This window comes from Oratosquilla oratoria, chromosome 34, assembly GCF_046742065.1.
Source record: "Oratosquilla oratoria isolate Oo_2021 chromosome 34, ASM4674206v1, whole genome shotgun sequence".
In the NCBI taxonomy this organism is placed as follows: Eukaryota; Metazoa; Arthropoda; class Malacostraca; order Stomatopoda; family Squillidae; genus Oratosquilla; species Oratosquilla oratoria.
The window spans coordinates 39,127,790-39,150,024 of NC_134810.1; the positions used below are offsets into that span (position 1 = coordinate 39,127,790).

General features: G+C 40.1%; 1 protein-coding gene across 1 annotated transcript in view; it reads right to left on the minus strand.

Annotated features, from left to right (window-relative positions):
* LOC143018218 (uncharacterized) overlaps window positions 1–22,235 on the minus strand; it is a 181,392-nt gene that overhangs the window by 55,085 nt on the left and 104,072 nt on the right. The window lies entirely within an intron of this gene.

The window sequence follows — 22,235 nt, forward strand, 5'->3', positions numbered from 1 at the left end:
ACGGAAATGTGTCCTGGGAATATAATAGAATTATTTGGGAGTGATCTAATAGAGGTATTCAAATGGGTCAAGGGCTTTAACAAGGGTGATACAAGCAAGGTCATCATATTAAGACAGTAGGGTAGGACACGTAGTAATGGATTTGAACTGAACAAATTTAGGTTTAAGAAGGAAATACACAAGAACTGGTTCACCAATAGAGTGGTTAACAAATGGTATAGACATAGTTACCATGTAGGGACATGGAACTACCTGGTGTAGGCCTTATGGTCTCTTGTATTCTCCTCAATTCTTATGTTGTTAACATTCAAACTAGGGTCTTTCCCAGAGCAAAGTCGAAAGATTTTCATTAATTTTTGTAATATTCACCAACTAAAATTTGGAATATGGAGAACAATGTCAAGACTAACAAAAGATAAGAAAAAAAAAATAAAGTTACAAAGGATTACAAAGGAAGAGTATGTCGACAGGAGACCTTTTGGTCCATAACTATGGTGGATACGAAAAAGAATGATAAAAATAGATAAATAAATAAGCAAATAATTTTTTTTCCAGTATATATTCTTTGATCATCTTAGTCGAAGCTATGTAAGAAATCTGTAATATCAGTCAAACAAACAATTGAATGAATAAATTAACAGACAAGTAAAATTATTTGATAATCAGATAAAGAAATACATAACCGCATTTACAAAAATCAATGAATAATTAAATAAATAATTGAACAAGGAAAAAATTAGTAAAAAGACATAAACATATGAATAAAACAACAAAGAAACAAACACATGAATGAATATATAAGTAGATAAACACATAGGAGATAATAAATCAATAACTAACAACATACATACGTATATCTATCTATCTATTTATATATATATATATATATATATATATATATATATATATATATATATATATATATATATATATATATATATATATATACCAAGGCCCGTGATTTTACCTTGCCAAGCCTGACACATCATCCAAGGCCATTGCTGTGGAAACACGACAGAAGTCCTTTCACTGATACTCGAACGCATGTCGGGAAATGACAGACTTAACACGGGATTCAGGCAGTCGGCACAATGGGTCCAATCTACAGCAAACTTATCATTTAAGCCGGATCACCTTTCCTGTGACGGAACGAATTCTCCTTTGTCCCCTATAGAGCCCAGGGCGTGTGGACCTCTCAAATTGGTATATAGAATTTGCAATATTCAGTTCCACTATGTGCGACGTGTCATTTAGGAGTGTTACGTTTCGGGTTCTGGCCGGTTACTTCCTGTATATATATATATATATATATATATATATATATATATATATATATATATATATATATATATATATATGTGTGTGTGTGTGTGTGTGTGTGTGCGTGTGCTTGTATGTGTGCGGGCTTTTGTGTATGTGTGTATGTATATAGGAGTGCTTGCATATATATATGTTTAGACATGATTGTATTTTGTATGTAGCTACATGTATGTATATGTATGTGTATACATGGGTATTTGTATGTATGCATGTATGTTTTTACTTGTTTTTTACTTGCTTGTACATGTATGTATGTGCACATGTGCGTGTGAATGGGTTTATATGTGTACCGTTGTGGGTGTGTACAAAATTCATCGTCTTCACGAATTTTATGATTTATCTTGATTAAGGGTCTTAATCAAGATAAATCATGAATCGGATATCTGGTTTATATTTGACTCTACTTGTTCCTTTGCAGGCGAATCCAAGGTACATCATAAAACAAGCAATAGGAGAGAAATCCACTATCAAGTCTTGTGGTTTATTTTCAGGCTGAATGTGAAAACTTAAATCAAAATTGATAAAGTTGGAACACATTGTTTTCCGATTTATCTATATTCGTGTCAACCTTACATCTTCAAGTCACCTTGTGCTCCCTGTCTTGCTGTACGGCTTGAGACATGGACGTCGAATGCTGACATCAAGAGGTGCCTTGGTGTCTTGGGTATTAAGTGCCTTCGGAGAATCAAGGGGTCTCGATGGAATGAGTTCATATCAAACTAGAGAATGTACTATGAGACCCACTCTAGGCCAGTTACCCTCAGCATAATTCGAGAACATCAACTCCGGCTATATGGGCATCATGTGGCACGTTTCCCTGATGGTGATCCTATTCAGCGTTGTCTCCACAAGAGACAACCCTCGATGGAGGAGACGAAGAAGGGGACGACCGCAGAAGAATTCATGGCTAAGGCAAGCTGATCGAACCTGTAGAGTTGTTTGGAGTGGGATGGGAGGGTGTCTCTATGGGAGCTTGCCCGGAGAGGCCTTGGAGATTGGCACATAAGAACATAACATAACATAAGAATGAAAGAGACTGCAAGAGACCATAAGGCCTACACTAGACAGCTCCGTATCCATCACCACCTGTCATCCCCACTCATAAAGTTGTCTAATCGTTTCTTAAAACAACTGATAGTTTCAGCGCTTACTACATGGTTACTAAGTCTATTCCATTCGTCGAACACCATGTCAGTAAATCAATTCTTGTCTATTTCCTTCTTAAATCTAAATTTGTCCAGTTTAAATCCATTACTGTGAGTCCCGCTCCGTTGTTTTAATATGATGACCTTGTTTGCATCACCCTTGTTAAAGCCTTTGATCCACTTGAACACCTCTATTAGATCAAAGTTTATGCATCGGTGTGTGAATGAAGCAACAAGCTTTTTGGTGCATAATTATGCCTCAAATTGATGATGATATCAATGTGACATTAAAACACTAACCTCAAGCAAATATTTTCATTTTATTCCTACTTACTAACGTCCCTCTGATTGTGAGAAATCATCTTCAGCTGAATAAGATGACCTGGAAGCAGTCGTAAGGACAAATCGGTAAAGGTATGTTTTGCTCGGTGCAATTATTGTTCAACGATGATCGTTCATGGCTAAATGATGACTCAACAAACGATGGTCTAGAGCACTAGTTCTTTGGTTTTGAATGGGAATGTTTTTCTTCGTGCTGCGAGGTACGAGGCTGATCATTTGAATAGAATTTACCTACACGCTTACCCAAATAGGATGCCAGGTAGTAGGATGCGCGTCACCCGCAATTGGTTGTGGTAGGAGGCTAATAATATATATATATATATATATATATATATATATATATATATATATATATATATATATGCAAAATAACCATAGGAGAAGGGAAACTTGTAGACAGTAAGTACTTTTGTATATTACATCTTCAGTCTGAAGATGTAATATACAAAAGTACTCATTGTCTACAAGTTTCCCTTCTGTGGTTATTTTGCATTTTTTTTATCAGTGATGTGACTGCTTGCATATATTATATATATATATATATATATATATATATATATATATATATATATATATATATATATATATATTGACTATATTATGACAAATAAGACTGAAGGTGGAAGAAGCAGACGAGGAGTAATGGGAGAATTTCACGCTTTAACGTTTTTACCCGCTCTCCTGAAGATTAAGAATAATCACGATAAAATCATTCCTTAGTGTCGATGTCATATCTATGCAGTCCGATAAACGCCAAACATTATTATTCAGCTAAGGGAAAGCATCCCATTTTCTTCTTGAAGATACGTTTTCCTCGGTGTGGTTATTATTAGCTTACTACCACTGTCAATGGCGTGTGACGCGCATTCTACTATCTGGCATCCTATTAGAGTAAGCGCGTTGGTTGTACATACATACATATACCAAAGGCTTTTTCCCCCTTACACGGGAGGTAGCCAAAAGAAAAAGCCTTAGAAACCACTATCAACCATTCCATCCCCTACACATCTCCACTCCCCTCCACCCTCTTCCCTCCCTCTTATCTTGGCACCTCCTGGATGACGGGTCATCCCTGCATCTTGTCCATACCCTGGGTCGGTTAAAACGATTAGCCTTGTACTTTGCAGCTCAAAGCAAAACAGCCCCATTATTCAGAAACAAAGAATTTATGCTCTAGATAATCGTTTGACGATCATCGTTTTGCCATGAACGATCATCGTTGAGCGATAATTGCGTCGAAGAAAAGGAACCTTTAGTGATTCGATCAAGTTCTGTCGCAGCGACCGATTTAGGCATCATCGCACATACTTGTCAAAGACCCACTTTCACTCAACTTTCTCTCTCTCTCTCTCTCTCTCTCTCTCTCTCTCTCTCTCTCTCTCTCTCTCTCTCTCTCTCTGCCACACGTACTTTCACAATTCCCTCGTGCATTCTTGTTTATCTATTTTTTTTTTGTTCTTTGTTGCAATACTCGACATCCTTCTCAAATTTACTGAATCGCATTGAAATCTACAGTACGTAGTGATCACTTTGGAAGGAATGCATAGCAATGCTAGGAAAACAGACATATCTCTTGGGAGCCCAAAGTCCCAGTGGAAACCCAGGCTTCACTGTCAGAGAAGAAACCATTTAATATATGTATGTATTTTAAGACAGATTAAATCTTCAGAAGCTCTGCCTAGGGGCTCGAAACCTGAGTTGGCGTCGTCATTATGTACGCACAAGTCAGGGTTCGAATCCATTGTCAGAGTTTCTAAAAATTAATTTAATATATTTTTTTCTTTCCGGTCAGGCATCGTTTTACAAAGGATTACAAAGGCGGAGCATGCCGACAGGAGACCTTATGGTCCATAACTAGGTCGGATCCGAAAAAATAATAATAATAAATAAATAAATAAAAATATAATAATGAAATAAATAAATAAATAAATAAAAATATAATAATGAAATAAATAAATAAATAAATGCATAGGTATAGTTAGATAATAAACAAACAGGCAAATAGTAAACAATAATAAATTGACAATCCTCTATATGGCGTAATGAATTCTAGGATGCTCTGAAGGCACGCTAGAGCAGACTACAGCATCATCTGGACGCGAGATGAATTTAATCATTGATCCGCCGGGCACGTGTGAAGCAGATCAATCAAATCGATCGAATCATGATGTGGATCGAGTTGGCCCAGGGGTCAGCAAACTATGGCCCGCGATGTCAGATCGCCCAGGCCACCGCCGCAGTGTACATTAAAAAAATATATAAATAAATTAAAAAATAAAAAGAGATAAATAGATAAAATAAATAGATAAATAAAATATATAATAAATACGATCAATAAAAATAAATAAATAAAATAAATAAATAAAAATAAGATAATTAAATAAAGTAAAAAAAAAAAAAAAAAAATAGATAACCGAACAAATAAAAAAACTATATTGATAAATGAGTATGTTGTCTTTTTGTGTTTATTTTCTTGCCTTTTGTGTTTTTGGTAAATTAATATTCTGGTTGTCTTCATTCTTTGTATATTCAATGCATTGTATTGAACTTAACGGTTGTGCGGTCCATCGCGCTTTTCATTCTCTCAGTTATCTGATCCGCTGCTAAAAAAGTTTGGTGACTTCAGAGTTAATCCCTTTAACTTGGTAACGATTTCATTCAGTTAAAGGGTGGACTCAGGACTAAAGAGGTTCTCAATGGATCGAGACCCCTTGTTAATATTGGCACTAAAAGCTCCTGCCAGCCTGAATGGAATTGCTAATCAGCAGCTGGAATAATTTCATATTGTCCAGATAGTGGTGGTCAGATCCCTCGAGTATGGTAGCAGTTTCTAAAGCGGGTCGTACATGATCAATATTATTGCCATATATATATATATATATATATATATATATATATATATATGTATATAATTTTATTTTATTTTATTTATTTATTCATTTATTTATTTTTGCTATTTTCTATATTATTTTATTATTTTAATTGTTCCGGAGCGCCTCAAGGTTTAGGTCTGGGTGAGTGACAGTTCTGCCCCCCCCCCCCCAAAAAAAAAAAAAAATATATATATATATATATATATATACATATTATTATAATAATAATAATAATAATAATAATAATAATAATAATAAATAAATAAATAGATAGATAGAAATAAATAAATAATATATATCTATATATATATATATATATATATATATATGTATATATATATATATATATATATATATATATTGCGCAATGATATTGACCGTGTAGGGCCAAGAATTCTGATCAGTCGAAAGTGATATACAACCGCGGGCAACTTCCATCCGAATAGATTATTCTGGCGTTGGCCGGAGCAAACCTGATAAAGATAGACCCAACATCAAGTACATCAACACCCTCGACCCGAAAACGACCTCTGAAGCAGCATTCTGGTCTGAAAGGTTTATAATAAACAAATAATAATTTAACAAATGGCGTTCCTGATTTATACAGACGAATAAAAGTAGAAGAACGGATGCAGAGAATGAAAGATGAGATTTGAAGATTTAGAAATTTTGGTTTTTATTTTACATAACGAAAACGTTAGGGTGAAGAAAGTAGGTTTGGTGGACTTTATCTGTGGCCAGATCGGCCATATCCCCCCCCCCTATGGTTGGGATAGCCTGGGTAAGTGGCAGTCATCGGCGGAAAATTGGGTTCAGGTTTGACAGTAATGATGGGTTAGCCATGTTTCTACAGACACTTTCGCATTGTACTTGGACAGTATTTGGCCACGCCCTAAAAAATATGAAAAAATACTGACAAATGCATGCAAGGAGACACGTACACACACACACACACACACACACACACACACACACACACACACACACACACACACACACACACACACACACACACACACACACACAAACTGGACGAAACAATAGTGTGTGCAAAAAACCATACACGAATTCAAGAGCAAACTAGACATTGCGAGATACAGAGACGGGACACCCCGAGCGTAGCTCCCCTTCCCGTAAGATACAACTAGGTAAATACACACACACACACACACACACACACACACACACACACACACACACACACACACACACACACACACACACAGTGGTAGCGTTCGCAAGTGCTCACCATCGGTCCGGGTTAGAATCCCATCCAGGGTTGAAATGATTTCAGTATCGCTGCACTACGAGTCATTACTCCAACTCTAGATCGGTCATACATGAGCTCTGAGCTCTAATCCTGGAAGGTAGTAGCTGTCGATCACGAGTCCAACACGTGATCCACGACCGTGGCGAATCACACACACACATACACACACGACTCGATGGCGCAACCACTTCTACATCGGTACGAGTTCGAATCCCGCCCAGGGCTGAAATAATCCTAGTATTGCTGCACTGGGAGCCGTTACTCCAACTCGTGGGCGGGGAGTTGGGTGTGTGGGCGTGTAAGATCACAGCATTACCCATACATCAGTCATACATGAGCTATGAGCTCTCTTTCGGGAGGGAAATTGCTGTCGATCGCTAGTCCACCACGTGATCCTAGACCATGGTGAATCTCTCTCTCTCACACACACACACACACACACACACACACACACACACACACACACACACACACACAGTAATAGATATCTGGAACAGTGAGTGGTAAAACTACACATGTTTTTAAGAAAAAAAAAAACTGGATGCGGAAAGATACAACAGCGGGTCTCTACGAGCATAGTTCTCCCGCAAAATACAACCAGGTAAACATACACACACAACACAAATATGTATTGTGACTCCGTAGACTTCTGGGCCGCATGATATGGAGGGTTTGGTGGAGGGATTGGATGGGGAGGTGGAGGAGGTCCAGCGAAGGACGCCTTGGGCACTGGAACGCTTCTCAAAGACCCATGCAGACTCTTCCAGAGACACGGAAGGGATTAAATCTTTCTTCTTTATCCGTCCCAACTGAATCTTAAGCTTTTCCTCAGGATGTCTGAAGTCCATCTTCAGTTTTCTTGTATTCCTTTGCTCTGATAACAACTTCTGAATGAGAATCTAATTCTGGAAGGTGTTAGGAGATTTGAATTAGTTCCTGTGCTTAGGGAGTTTTGGTTTTCTCAACTCTTTCGCTGCGATGCATCGCTGTATTTTATTCTGGTTAAATACAGATAAAATATTAATGATTTTACGGTGGGTTATAGTGAGGTACAATGATAATGTGAATGCTTGCTGGCTTAGCGGGTTAGAGAGTAGCTATTTCCGTCGGAGGACAAGGTGATGGTAGTTCGAACCCTGCCAAAGGCGAGTTGGACCAAAGGTATGGTTCATTAAATTCCACGCTACAAAGTCCTCTGTAAGGGTCATCGTTCTTGCCTCCTGATAGGGGGAGCTCGCGACGTTAAACCGAATTATCAATCATAATGTTAATGTATACAAATAGATCTTTCGGTCCATAGCAAAGTCGGATGGGAAAAGAGAGAGGGAGAGAGAGAGAGAGAGAGAGAGAGAGAGAGAGAGAGAGAGAGAGAGTGAGAGAGAGAAAGAGAGAGTGAGAGAGAGAAAGAGAAGCATTCACCAGCATGTCTGGCGCCGGAATTTGATTGCCTCTACTGGCATCCCCTCTGGTGCCAGGACAGGGCTGGCGACGCCAATTCAATCAAATCGACTACGATTGGTTGTATTGACCATGAGTTTCTACGACAGCTGTTCGATCGCTCCGATCAATTAATCAATTTAGCCGTACAAGAGCCTCTATGTCTGCCACTCGATCAAATTCCTCTACAGCCAATTAATCAATTTAGTTGACTACAAAAGCCTCCACGACTCACAAATGACGTAAGAATCCATTCCCGAAATTTCATAAAAAAAAATCGAGTCAAAGGATTCGTTAAGAGAACGACGACGCTAGGTTGGGGCTGGCAAATCCGATGCCCGGAATGAGATCTTTAAGAATATCTACTTTCGGGATTCGAATCATGGACTGTACGACTGTTCGCCACAAGCCAATGGACTATGGGTTACCTAGGATAGACCACCCGCTTTCACGGGATAGGTTTCCGTGGGAGGGGAAGAGATGTCTGTTATGAAAATGAAAAGATAGTTGTGTATAAAAGAGGGTTTCTGCCACCGGGTGATTCTTAGGGATATCTATTGCGTGAAGTCGTGGCTCAGGAGGAATGGGTAGGAGACTTGGGAGTTGGAGGCTGACAATGACGTTACCGTTTTACCACGCCGACCATATAAAAGAAATGGTTTGGAACTTGACAGAACCATTCCCCAACGACAGTACAGTAAGAAATCTTAATCAGTCGCACAATCAAGGGTTCGAGTTCCAGTGGCAGAGTTTGTTAATCCATTTGTCGTAACTTCACGCGTATCTATGACTTTTTTTTGACAGTTTACGAACAATGCCATTCGGTTTGAGGGAAACACTTTGTCAGAAACTATCTCCATCAACCCTTTATCGTGTAGTCTGGTTTTCCAGTGATACCTTTTATCAGTCGTCAAAGAATTTCCTTGACTTTTTGGGAGCTCTATCATTGGCTGTAACAATAATGCTGGGTTCTTCAAGTTCTCAGTGGTTTCGTTCTGTCGCAAAAGTGTTCTCGATATGACCAGGTCAATTTGAAGAGTTCACCAAACCATTCCGTGTCCCAAACTATGCGTAGTTTGCGTAATTGGTTACATTTTTTACAGCAATGATGAGCTTGAGCTTTGATCTCATTTCGCAATTTCTAAGCTCCGGGCTCAAACCCAAATATGCATCAGTGACTGCCACTTCTCACCAGCTGAACACAGGAGCAGGCTTCGCTTGCAGCAGAGTACCTGTTTGTGTCTATTTCTCACTTAGAAATAATCAATATTTATCCCTTCTTATTCAAGCTACTGCTAAACTACCTTATTCGTCTCCATGGCACCTCCTCGAATTTGTCCTTTGATTGCGTGAACTGCTGGACTTTTCTCTTTATTTGCGTGGTACTCCATCGGATGGACTTGGGTAACTGGTAACCATCAAATGGGTAACGAGCTGAACAAGCTTAGATGATAGTGGGTTCATCCCGTCAGTCCCCTGTCATTCTTGAAGAAATATGCCATGGTGTCCGCCCGATGACGTCACCCTTCAACAGCTGAGGGTTGGGGGTCTTCCCTTAACTGGATAAAGAGGTTATCACACTGGGCTATTTTTCCTTCGACATCCTACCTCCAACCTCAATTTGAATAACTAGAATATGACTTCGCTTACAGAAACCTAAACTTTTCTAAGAAAATTTCAACAGTGTGTCTAACATTCGTGTAAGTTTACAATCTTTTAGTTCATCATTCAGCTTTGCTATATATGACGGAAAGATAATTTGATATTTGGAGATTTGGAAAATAAGATATTGTAACCGAAGTCGTTTTTACTCAAACGAACTCGCTAACGTCGGCGCTGGTGAAACCCGTGGAAGCCCAATGTGATATCGCCAGAGCGCCTTTGGAGGAAATAGAATACCAAAAGCAAATAGGAAGGAAACTATAAGAAATATAACAACAGAGGACAAAGAAAAAGTAGACAAAAACGAGAGAAAAAAAGTAAAAGAAGTACAAAAAAAGGACAAGTAAAGAAGACAAAGGGAACAACGAGTGAAAAAAGAAGTAAAAGAAGTACATAAAAAGGACAATGCGAAGACACGTAAATAAAACAAAGAGAAGAAAAAGAGGTAAAAGAAGACAAAGGAGGGGGACAACGAGAAGACAAAAAGAACAAAGAGAAGAAAAAAGAAGGATAAAAGAAGACAAAGGTGGACAAAAAGAGGAAAAAAGAAGAACAAAGAGAAAAAAGAGGAAATAGAAGACAAAGAAAACAAAAAGAAGAACAATGAGAAAAAAGAGGATAAAGGAGACAAAGAGGAGACAAAAAAGAAGAAAGAGAAGAAGAAAAAGAAGAAGGAAAGAAGAGGATAAAGGAAAGTTGTCTAACGGTGGCATGGATCTGCATTCCTTAGCCATCCAAAACTCATGAGGAATATCAATTCCAGAAGGAAGCAACCACTGCTCTGAGTTCCAGTAATAATCGTTATTACCCGGTTCTACGAAGGGCCGGGGGGGGGGAGGGGGAGGGAAGTGTCATTCTGTACACAACTGTGGTCTCTCCTCTTTCTTTTTTAGTTTTTATTTTCTCGTTTTTATTTCTGTTTTGTCTACATGCGTTCTTAATCATTCTCTGGTGGAATGTCAATATCAAAGTTATTGGTCACAGGAGACAAAGTTTTCCTGTTTTATTATTTAATTGATTTATTTATTGATCTGCTTATTTGTGTGTGTAATTTTTGTTTATTTAATTATTCATTATATTTTCCCCTCTGTTGCGCTGTGTCACTGGTGACGTCATAGAAGTCAAAATATTCCTGTTTTCATTTTTTTTTTGTGTTCGCTTGAAGTTATGATGTCAGCGGTAGTTAAACTTTTAACCCTATATTAATGTTTGATAGTATTCTTCGTTGCTACAACAAGGGTGATGCAGACAAGGTCATCATATTAAGACAGCAGGGCAGGACTTGTAATGATGGATTTAAATTGGACAAATTTAGATTTAAGAAGAAAATAGGTAAGAACCGGTTTACCAATAGAGTGGTTAACGAATGGAATAGACTTAGTAACCATCTAGTGAGCGCTGAAACTAATAGTCGTTTTAAGAAAAAGGTTAGCCAACTTCATGGATGGGGATGATAGGAAGTAATATACATAGATCTCCCTAGTGTAAGCCTTATGGTCTCTTGCAATCCCCTTTTATTTTTATATTCTTATGTTTGGAAGATTTTTTTTTTATGTTCGCGTTTCACAATATTCCCTGATTGCGACATCAAAGTCGCCGCTATGTCTATGAAACGTTGAGTCAGGCACAAGAATGACACAACAGTTTAAGGAATGGCTTACGGGTATCAAGAAACGACTCCACTCAGTTCTGCCGTATCTCCTGCATTTCACTACGCAAGCACAATCTCCGGTTCCTGTTGCAATGATGCAATCCAACTTACAAACCTCCTTGCAATAAATGGCGTGAAACTATATCAAACATTCAACAAGGGAAGTTATAGTTGCATAGTGGTGCGACAGGACCTGGAGTGGTGACTATACGTGATAAACTCTATGAGATTTACAAAGGATTTTACAAAGGATAATAAAGGCGGAGCATGCCGACAGAAAACCTTTTGGTCCATAACTAGGTCGGATGCGAAAAATCATAATAATGATAAATGAATAAATAAATAAAATATAATAATATAAATAATAATAAATAAAAAAATGCATAGGTATAGTTAAATAATAAACAGGTAAATAGTAAATGATAAATTGACACATAACTAATAAAAAATGTGAATCAAGCAAATAATAATAAACAAAGAGACAAAAGATAACAAAACAACTTTTGTATCTTCATCATCACTGTACGTAGCAAAACAACTCCATAAAAAAATGTAATAAGACTGAAAGGACTGAAATAGCCTGGGCATGTAGGAGAGAAGCCAAAGGCAGAGTATGGGATCCAGTATATTCAACGTTGCATCTAGTAGGACTTCTTCAGGAATAACACAGTAGACAAACATCTAAATTCACTGTGTTATTTCTGTAGAAGCCTAACTGGGCGAAACGTTAGATATATTGGATCCCATACTCTGCTTTTAGCCTCTCTCTCCCTTACATTACTGTTGCAGTCGCTGCTGTTTTTTACTTAGGTAGGGATATGTTGCAAGGATGGCAGAAGAAGGTGTTCTCTAGTGGAGAACATGTATATGGACAACAACCATTTGGACGACATCGAAAAGACTTGAGAAGATGAGTCGACGAAGCTATGCAGATATGCGGACTGGAACCAAGAGAATGGAAGAAGGTGGCATAGGACCGACAGACATGTCGAGACATTTCAAAAGCTGTTATGGATTACCAAGCAGCCCGAAGACCGGATGAGTAAAACTTCGTTTACACGGGGCAAGTTGAGAAGCAAGTCAAGTGTGTATGTTACTTGAACTGGAAAGGAAACCGAGTGAGCACATGTTCACACTGGTCAAGTCAGAGACAAATGGGCTGTGTGAACATGTACTTGCTCGATTTCCTCTCCAGTTCAAGTAACTTGTACACTTGACTTGCCTTTCAACTTGATCCATGTAAACGAGGCTTAAGAATAAGTAAGAGTCAAAACTTTTCGACCAAGGAGGCTCGATAGGACGAGACTTGCTGACCAAAACATTCTGATGATTCTTGCGTTAGATGCGTAGATAATTAATCGTACGTGTATAATGTCAGCCTTTGGTAATTTTCTCAAGGGATTTCCTACACGAGCCTTGACTACAGCGAGGTCCTCTCGTTTGACTGACATCACTGTTTATCTCATCGGATAATCGAGCAATATGTAGTTATTTCATATCCTTTGTACTCTACGCGCGTTGGTGACAAAATCGGAGGTGTGTTGGTCTTCTATTCGCTTACTTGTGGGTTCCAATTCCGCACCCATTTTCGATTCCCAGCAGTGACTGTTACCTGCCCTAAGAGTCCGCAAAGCACATAGGGCAAAGGTGACGGCTTCTTCTTCTTCTCCTTCTCCTTCTTCTTTTTCTTCTTCTTCATCTTTTTTTTTCTTCATCTTCTTTTCCTTTTCTTCTTCTTTTCCTTTTCATCTTCGTCTTTTCTTTTCTTCTTCTTCTTCTTTTCCTTCTTCTTCTTCTTCTTCTTCTTCTTCTTCTTCTTCTTCTTCTTCTTCTTTTCCTTCTCCTTCTTCTTCTTCTTTTCCTTCTTCTTCTTCTTCTTCCAGATAAATTTGTTGATCTAAAAGAGAGGGAGAGAAAAAACGGAAGACAAGTCCGTACGGCACTCTCATCAGCGACTTGGAAGTGTGTCAGTTGGCGTCTCCCAGAAGCGGATCGAGGTCGTTAGAAGTCAACGGACGCGTTCAGTTGTAACGGCCATAACCGTCACTCTTTATATTTCGAAGTCTGTGAAGAGCCTGTATCGTGGTCACAGATGTTACTCGAAGGGGATTGAGTGCGAGCACACGCGCCACGCGTGCACACGACCCCAGGAACAAACGGACCCATTCACCAGGGCTGAAATAATGTCAGTATCGCTGCGCTTCTAGTCGTTACTCCAACTCTCGTGGGTAGGGAGTTGGGTGTGTGTGTGCGTGTAAAGTCACAACATTACCCATAGATCGGTCATACGAGCTCTGAGCTCTCTTCCGGGAGGGAAATAACTGTCGATCACGATTCCAGCACGTGATCCTAAGACCATGGTGAATCACACATACGTACGCAAGAGCCAACGCGGTTGGTAGAGTCGTTACTCCAACTCACGTGGGCGGGGAGTTGGGTGTGTGTGTGCGTGTAAGGTCGTAGCATTACCCATAGATCGGACATACGAGCTCTGAGCTCTCTTCCGGAAGGGAACTAGTTGTCGATCACGAGTCCAACACGTGATCCAAAGACCAAGGTGAATCACACACACACACACACACACACACACACACACACACACACACACACACACACACACACACACACACACACACGCGCGCGCGCGCGCGCACAAAGATTGTCCAAATTGGAACTACCAACTCTGGAACAAAGAAGAGAAAGAGGAGATCTACTGACTATTTATAGAATCACGAAATGAATGGAAACCCTAGATAGAGACGATTTATTAAAGTGGGACAGTAGAAAAACAAGAGGGCATGAAAAGAAACTCAAAAGGAATAATTATAGAAGAGATCTGAAAAAGAATAGCTTCCCACACAGAGTGGTGGATATCTGGAATAACTTAGATAAGGCAACAGTGTTTGAAAATATTTTCAAGAATTTTAAGAACAAACTTGATGCTGAAAGATACAAAGCTCCCGTATAATACAACTAGGTACAACCAGGTAAATACACACACACATACACACACACACACACACACACACACACACACACACACACACACACACACACACACACACACACACACACACACACACACACACACGAGCCCGTTGCCCCTAATCCCTTCAATTGCGAGGCTTCCCCAAGACGCAACGCAGGTCTAGCGCATGCGCAGTGTAACCGATCCTATTTCCTGTGACGTCACGGCGTATGGGCTTGTTTGCGTTTGTTGTTGCTGACGAGGCTACATGATAACAAATTACAGGACATCCTTATTGCTACGTGCAGCAGCCTATTACATCCAACGGTTAGGGGTTAGGCGAATCGACGTTTCCTCTTTACGAAGTTGACGCTCAATCATAGATTTGCCACAACCGCCCGACCCCTCAAGCAATCATTGTCGTGATTTGCTGAATAAACAGATCGTAATGTGTACATTTTATTTTTGTTTTATTTATTTATTTATCATTTTTAACAAACTCTTCCATCCGACCGAGTTATGGACCAAAAGGTCACCTGTCGGCATGCTCCGCCTTCGTAATCCTTTGATTCATCTATACAACAATCCAGTGACGTTATTTATAGGTCACAGAGTTTAAGGAACAGAAGCTTTGGCTTCTTTAAAGGGGTTACCACTCTTGGTTGTTTCTCCTCCAACCTCCGATTAATCGGCGGTAGTATCGCCTACCTCCAGAATCTTTTCCGCCGTAAAGTCACCATGGCAAACTTTTTTTTTTTTCAAAAAGTGCTGGAGGAAAATAATTTTCATCCAGCATATCAGATTCCTTCCCGAAAGCTGCTGGCTGTAAATCTACTCCAAAAGTCGGAGGAAAAATAGACCAGTGTGATAACGCGTTAATAAAGTTTCGCCAGGCTTTGTTGTGACTTAAAACCAGACGCTTTTATTTACTTGAGGGACGCAAAGATATCTTGATCGAGAGAGAACCCATTTAGTTTCGAGTTTATCTGACGCCAATCATCCGACGCTGACCAGGGTGTTGCCTACAAATGGGATTGAGGTAGAAGACACTGTCCTTCGGTTTATAAACAGTTAGTCATCTTTTTCTCTTCCTTTTCCTCCTTTCTCTTCTCATACTCCTGTTCTTCGCGCTGTTCTTGTTCTTGTTGTTCTTGTTATTGTTGTTGTAGTTGTTGTTTTCTTATTCTTCAGACGCTTCTTCCTAAAGGTTCAAACTCTGATTTGTTTTTGTAGCTGTTGTCTTTTTTCTTAGTCTTCAGCCTCTTCTTCCAGAAGCTTCATTCACCGTTACTGTTCTTGTTTTTTCTTATCATTCAGTCCTTCCTGAAACTGCAAACTCTGGTTTCTTCTTGTTGTTGTCTTTTTCTTATTCTTCAATACTTTCTTCCTGAAATTGCAAACTCTGATTTCTTCTTGTTGTCTTCTTATTCTTCAGCCCCTTTTTACCAGAAGCTTCAAACTCTGGTTTGTTCTTGTTGTTGTCTTCTTATTCTTCAGCCCCTTTTTATCAGATGCTTCAAACTCTGGTTTGTTATTGTTGTTGTCTTCTTATTCTTCAGCTCCTTTTTACCAAAAGCTTCAAAATCTTCAACACTGACGACACAACATTAACCTTGCGAGCACTACAGGGTAGCTTCTTTGTATGGCGAGTTGTGCTGGGCGGGACAACGGCATGGCCTTCATTCTTCATTCACCCACATTCAGCGACGCCCGTATACGCGCGCCCATAGAACACGCCCACGTGCCCTTGCACCTCTAAGGACTATTGTCGCTATAAATCATGATAAACAGAAGGACTGAGTGCCCGTGGAGAGGGCTCGTGTTTGTAGCAGGTTTTTGTAAAAGGGTGAGGGGGAGGGAAGGGGGAGGTGAAGACGGACGAGGGTAGAGTGTTTTTTATTTTTCGTGGTTTGCGGGGATGGTGTCCGCGAGGATTTCAGCTTTCCAGATGGACTGGAAGAGTCCATACATGAACGTAAGAGACTCTTTATCCACTCTATGCCACTACAGTGACGATACTCTGAGGAAACTCACCTAGGGATGCCCAGGTCACCTCAGGTCCGAGGTGAACAGCGGTTGGGAATCCTTACTCAGAGGGGATGCCCTTCCTAACCTCCGCGCCGTGGCCAGGATTCGAACAGACGCCCGAAATCCCCACGCGATTACCAGACACACGCAGTACCACCAAGCCACTGTAGGCCCAGAGAAGAGGTTGTGGAGGGACGTGAGTTGGAGTGCTTGTGGGTGGCTCAAGAGGGGGCGGAGTGAGATGCACTTTAATGCACCGTGTCAACTTGACAGAACTCTCCGTGCGTCTGTATAGTTGAGGCCATTCTAATCCGACAGGTTGCTGTCAGCCTCAATGCACCTCAAGGTGAACCAGCTCGCCTCAAGGGCCCTCTTGAAGCAGCCACCGCTTCGGCCGAAGTCACAGGACAAGTGGTTTACGGGCCGCGGGTCTATTGCTTGCCGGGGGGGAGTGTCAACATGGAAGCCGGGTGGTCTCACCAGAGGTGGATGGGCTGACGTCCGAAGGTCGATCACGCCTTGGATAGCAAGGCTCGAATAAGGGATTGCAATGGGGGATTATAATGGGAGTTTGTAATGGGAGACTGCAATGCTTGTACATGTGAGGCGTATCGGAGGCCAGTTTAGGACGAATGCCATTGGAATATGAAAATGAAGAAGACTGCAAGAGAGCAAATGGCCTAAACTAGGTAGTTCCATGTCCCTTATCACATGTCATCCCTATCCATAAAGTTATCTGATCTTCATTTAAAACAACCGATAGTTTCAGCGCTCACGACATGGTTACGAAGTTTATTCCATTCGATAAGTACTCTGTTGGTAAACCAGTTCTTTCCTATTTCCTTCTTAAACCTGTGTTGAATAGATGTGTTTGATGTTCGCCTGAAATAGATCTTTCAAGTGGACTGTCGTCAAATGATTTTATTCATTATAGGATGCGTCAGTGGAACGAGTGGGTAAGACCATCTCAGTCCCTTTGCTCATATAAATTTATGAATGAAATAAGAACTAGCTTACCAAAAGAGTGGTTAACAAATGGAATAGACTTAGTAATAATGTACTGAGCGCTGAAACAATTGGTTGTTTTAAAAGAAAATTAGATGATTTTATGGATAAGGATGACGGGACAGGTGGTAAGGGACATGGAGCTGCCTAGTGTAGACCTTATATTCTCTTGCAGTCCCTTTTTTATGTTCTTATGTATTACGATTCTTGTTCTGAACAATATCAAGCGGCTCTGTTTATCCTAGGGAATGTCATCGTAACAAAAAACTAACTCAGCATTCATGAGGTTTCTTTGTCACGAATAAAGTCGTCTAGCGGAGCGCCCAACACCAGCTCAGAAGGTCACGTTGTGATAGTTTCTTCATATATGCACGCTCGTGGAAAAATAATTGCATCGTCGTATGACTATATGCAACATATCTATGCATATTAATAAGGATTAAAGGCACAGACGCATGTATATCCTACGCCTCCAAATCTAAGAAATGGGATAATGACTGACAATGTATTCTGAATTGAGAAAATATATTTTCATTAGATTATATTCTTCCGAGGTGATGCCTTCTAGCTGGGTTTTTGTTTCCAAGTGATCCCTGCAGAGGTCAGCCCATGCGAGAGCGACATGACGTCATGTTTCAGTTTTGTCAAGCATAGTGAGAAAGCGTAATTAATCTAAATAATTGCAAATACACAGACAGACAGTGTTTCAGAGGCAAAGTAAGACCACAGAATTTAAAAAAAATTGTATTTGTTTTGAAATGAAGAGTGGATCTGGAAGCTAAGAGGAAGTGCGGAGGAGTGGCAATCCGGATCATCGAATACGGGCAGTGTCCTCAAGCATTCAGAACAAAGATCGGACTCATCGGCTATCAAGGAGCCCACGACCAGAAACGACTAAACACCGGAAGGACAAACTTCTCGGATACGAGAAACAGTCGAAGACGATTCCAAGTAACCGCAACATTGCCTTAAACTGGGCATGTCATTTCAACCGCAGCTTGCGGTAAGCGAATATCCACTGGTCACGGCCGCAGGCAACACCTGCTGGACAGCTTTCATTGCCGCATCAGTGTTCCAGAGGCTAAGAACGCGGTTTAGTTCCTGCACACTGAAGCCATCTTAGATTCTATTCAGTCTGTAGACAAACGAGACAATTGATTGTTTTAAGAGATCAGATGACTTTATGGATAGTAATGAAGGGTGGTAAAGGACATAGAACTCCCTAATGAAGGTCTTATGGTCTCTTGCAGCCTCCTCCGTTCTTATGTTCTTCTGTTCTCATGTCCAGCTGAGGCCCAGAACCCAGTTTACACTCGGAGGATCTGTTTTGATAAACCCGATCCTTACAATCATTCATCCTTCTTGGCACCATACAGTCTAGAGGTGTTATTATTGACGAGTTAAACACCATATAAGGACAGAGCCTTTATTTGTACGATGTTTCGCTTATTACAGCTTTTTCAAGTACAAATAAAGGCTCCGTCCTCATATGGTGTTTAACTCGTCAGTCTTGTCGGCAACTGCCACTTTCATGAAGAAGGTGTTATTACACTGGGCTTCCATGGACTTTACCAGCGCCGACAATTTAGAGTACGTTTGAGTAGAAACGACCCAGGTTACAATATTTTATTTTTCAAATCTCCAAATCTCAAACTACCTCTCCGTCATATATAACAAAGTTGAATGATGAACTAAGAGATTGGAAACGAATGGTAGACATACTGTTGAAATGTTCTTAGAGAAGTGGTTTTCTCTAAGAAGAAGAAGAAGGAGATAAAAAAATAAAAAGAAGAACAAGAAGAAAAAAGATAAAGAAGAAGAAAAAAGAAGACGAAAAAATAAAGATGAAGAAAAGGAAGAAGGAAAGAAGTAAAAAGATAAAAGAAATAGTAGAAGACAAAAAATAAAAGATGAAAAAGAAGGAGAAGAAGAAGATGAAAATAAGAATAGTAACATAAAATAGAAAGAAATAATTAGAGAAGACAAAGGAAAAGAAGAAAAAGAAAATAAGAAGGAAAATAAGAAAAGAAAAAGAGGAAAAATAAGAATGATAAGAGGAAATTGAAAGAAATGATAGAAGAAGACACAGGAAAAGAAAAATAAGAAAAATAAGAAAAGAAGAACAAAAACAAGAACAGAAGGGAGGAATCGTGTGGTTGAGAGGGAAGTGCAAGGTCTATTACCCCTGATTGGATTATATGGTGTGGCCTGGGTTCTCTGATTGGTCGAAGAAGAGGAAGAAGAAGAAGAAGAAGAAGGAAAAAGAAAATGGTTCAGTAACCCTGACCTCACGAAACCAGGAAAATGTCTACAACGTAGTTCATATCCTCTCTTTTCCTCCCCCCGTGTCTAACTCCCCTCTATCAGACCTCTCCCTCACTCCCAGGAAATCTAACTTAGAGTCTTCACCTACTCCCTCTCCTTCTCCCAGCCATAACAAAAATCTCAATACTTTCCAGTTTGAAAACCCCCCTTTCTCTAAACACTTATTCAGCAGCTACTATGGGTGCCCCTCTGTTGCCTCTGGGTATTATATGCGTGTGAGTTGGAGACTATATCCTCCTCTTGTCCTTCTGTGGAGATCGTGGATTACTGGTATTAAAGCTTCTACTTTATTAACAACTTCCAAGAATTCCCTCTCATAGACTCTGTGAACTATGAGTGTGCCAGTTTCTGGAAGTCGTCTACAAGCTCCCCCCAAATGCCACCCCTCACGCAAAGCCTCCCTAGTTCCACCCTCATCCACCCTACGAGGAATCCCCCTAAAGCCTTGTACCCTAACCGGATAACTAAGATCCTGATGTATCAAAATAATTAGTGAACAAAACGAATCCTTTTCTGCGTCCAATCCTCCCCGTCCAACCTCTCCCTTTCCACCTCACCGACCCCTCTCCAGGGAGGCTCCTACACCGGTCTCGCTGTCGGCGGGGTTTCCTTGCCCGAGCCTCGCTCTGGGCGAAGAGGAGACTTCGCGGATCTATCACGAACGCGTGGGGGCAAATTGTCGTTTCCGTTCAGCTGCTGTGGGCGTCCTGCTGTGACCTGCATACCGGCGTGCTGTGCAGAGAGGCTCGTCAATATCACGCCTCACACCGGGATAGGTGTTAATGAAACGTTTTCGCTCCGTGCGGTTAATTATTATTAACCTACTACCGCAGATAATGGCGTGTGACGCGCATCCTACCACCTGGCATCCTGTTCAGGTAAGCGCGTTGGTAAATTCGGTTAGAGTGATAAGCCTTGCAATTAGCAGCTCGAAGCAAAACAGCCCCATCATTCGAAAACAAATAATTATTGCTCTGGATAATCGTTTGACGATCATCGTTGAGCCATGAACGATCATCGTTGAGTGATAATCGTACCTTAATTCCGGTGCCCTGTATTTGCTGATGTCTGATGCGGTTTCCTTAGTAATAAGACTACAAAGGTGACTTGATCCTTTGTTGTCAATATTCGAATTATACTAGAAGTGGCCAGACGATTTTATATATTAGAAGGTACTTATCTCGGTTAATATTAATGATAATATTAATGAGGTTAATGTTAATGAGGTAAACGTTAATGTTAATGAGGATGATATTAATGTTAATGTTAATAAGGTTAATATTAATGTTAATGAAGTCAATGTTAAAATTAATGAGGTTAATATTAATGTTAATGTTAACGTTAATATTATTTAGATTAATGTTAATGAGGTTATTACTAATGAGTCTGAAATAGATTTCAATGTTATTGTTATTGTTAATGTTTGCTAATGTTAATGAGGAGGAGGAGGAGAAGAAAGAGGAGGGACAAGAGCAAAATGAAGAGGATGAGGATGAAGAGGGGGAAAAGGAGGAGGGAGAGGAGGAGGAGAAAGAAGAGGGGAGGAGGAGGAGGAGGAGGAGGGTAGATGTAGAGTGAGTGAATATGGAGGAGAGGTGAGATGAAGGATGAAAATCTTCCCCGATGAAATGACCCGTGACGTCATCACACGAATCCTCTTTTGGGACAAAGGAATAGCTTAGAACAAAGTAAATAACGCGTGATCGAACCAATCACTGGCATTCGGTTAATTTTTCCAAATCAGAAGTGACGTCGAATTCTATATCGCACTTCAAAAAAAAAAAAAAAAAAATGTTGTCTATTATATCAGTGCTGACTCTCACAAGATCATATTAATCCTAAATGACGTCAATGACTTTAATTTCTTATGCAGTGAATTTCTTTTGTTTTGGGGGCTGAAACTGTACATATTGACGAATATATGAGCAGTCATTCCAGTTCTATAATACAGGATTGGCAGTGCGTCACAAAGTCCACTGGAATAATTAAATTGACGAATTGATAAAAAAAAAGCAATTGTCTTTATTCTGGGAAGCTTTGGACACGCTCTACTGGGCGAGCCGATTCTTGTTTACAATGACGTCATGTCGGTGATCGATGTTTAACGCGCCCAACGCCTCGAAACAGGAGACAAATATACTTCGTATTTCTTCTCATCAGCTTTAATCTATCATTTCCCTTTCTCCAACCTCTTTCTCCAACCCCGCCT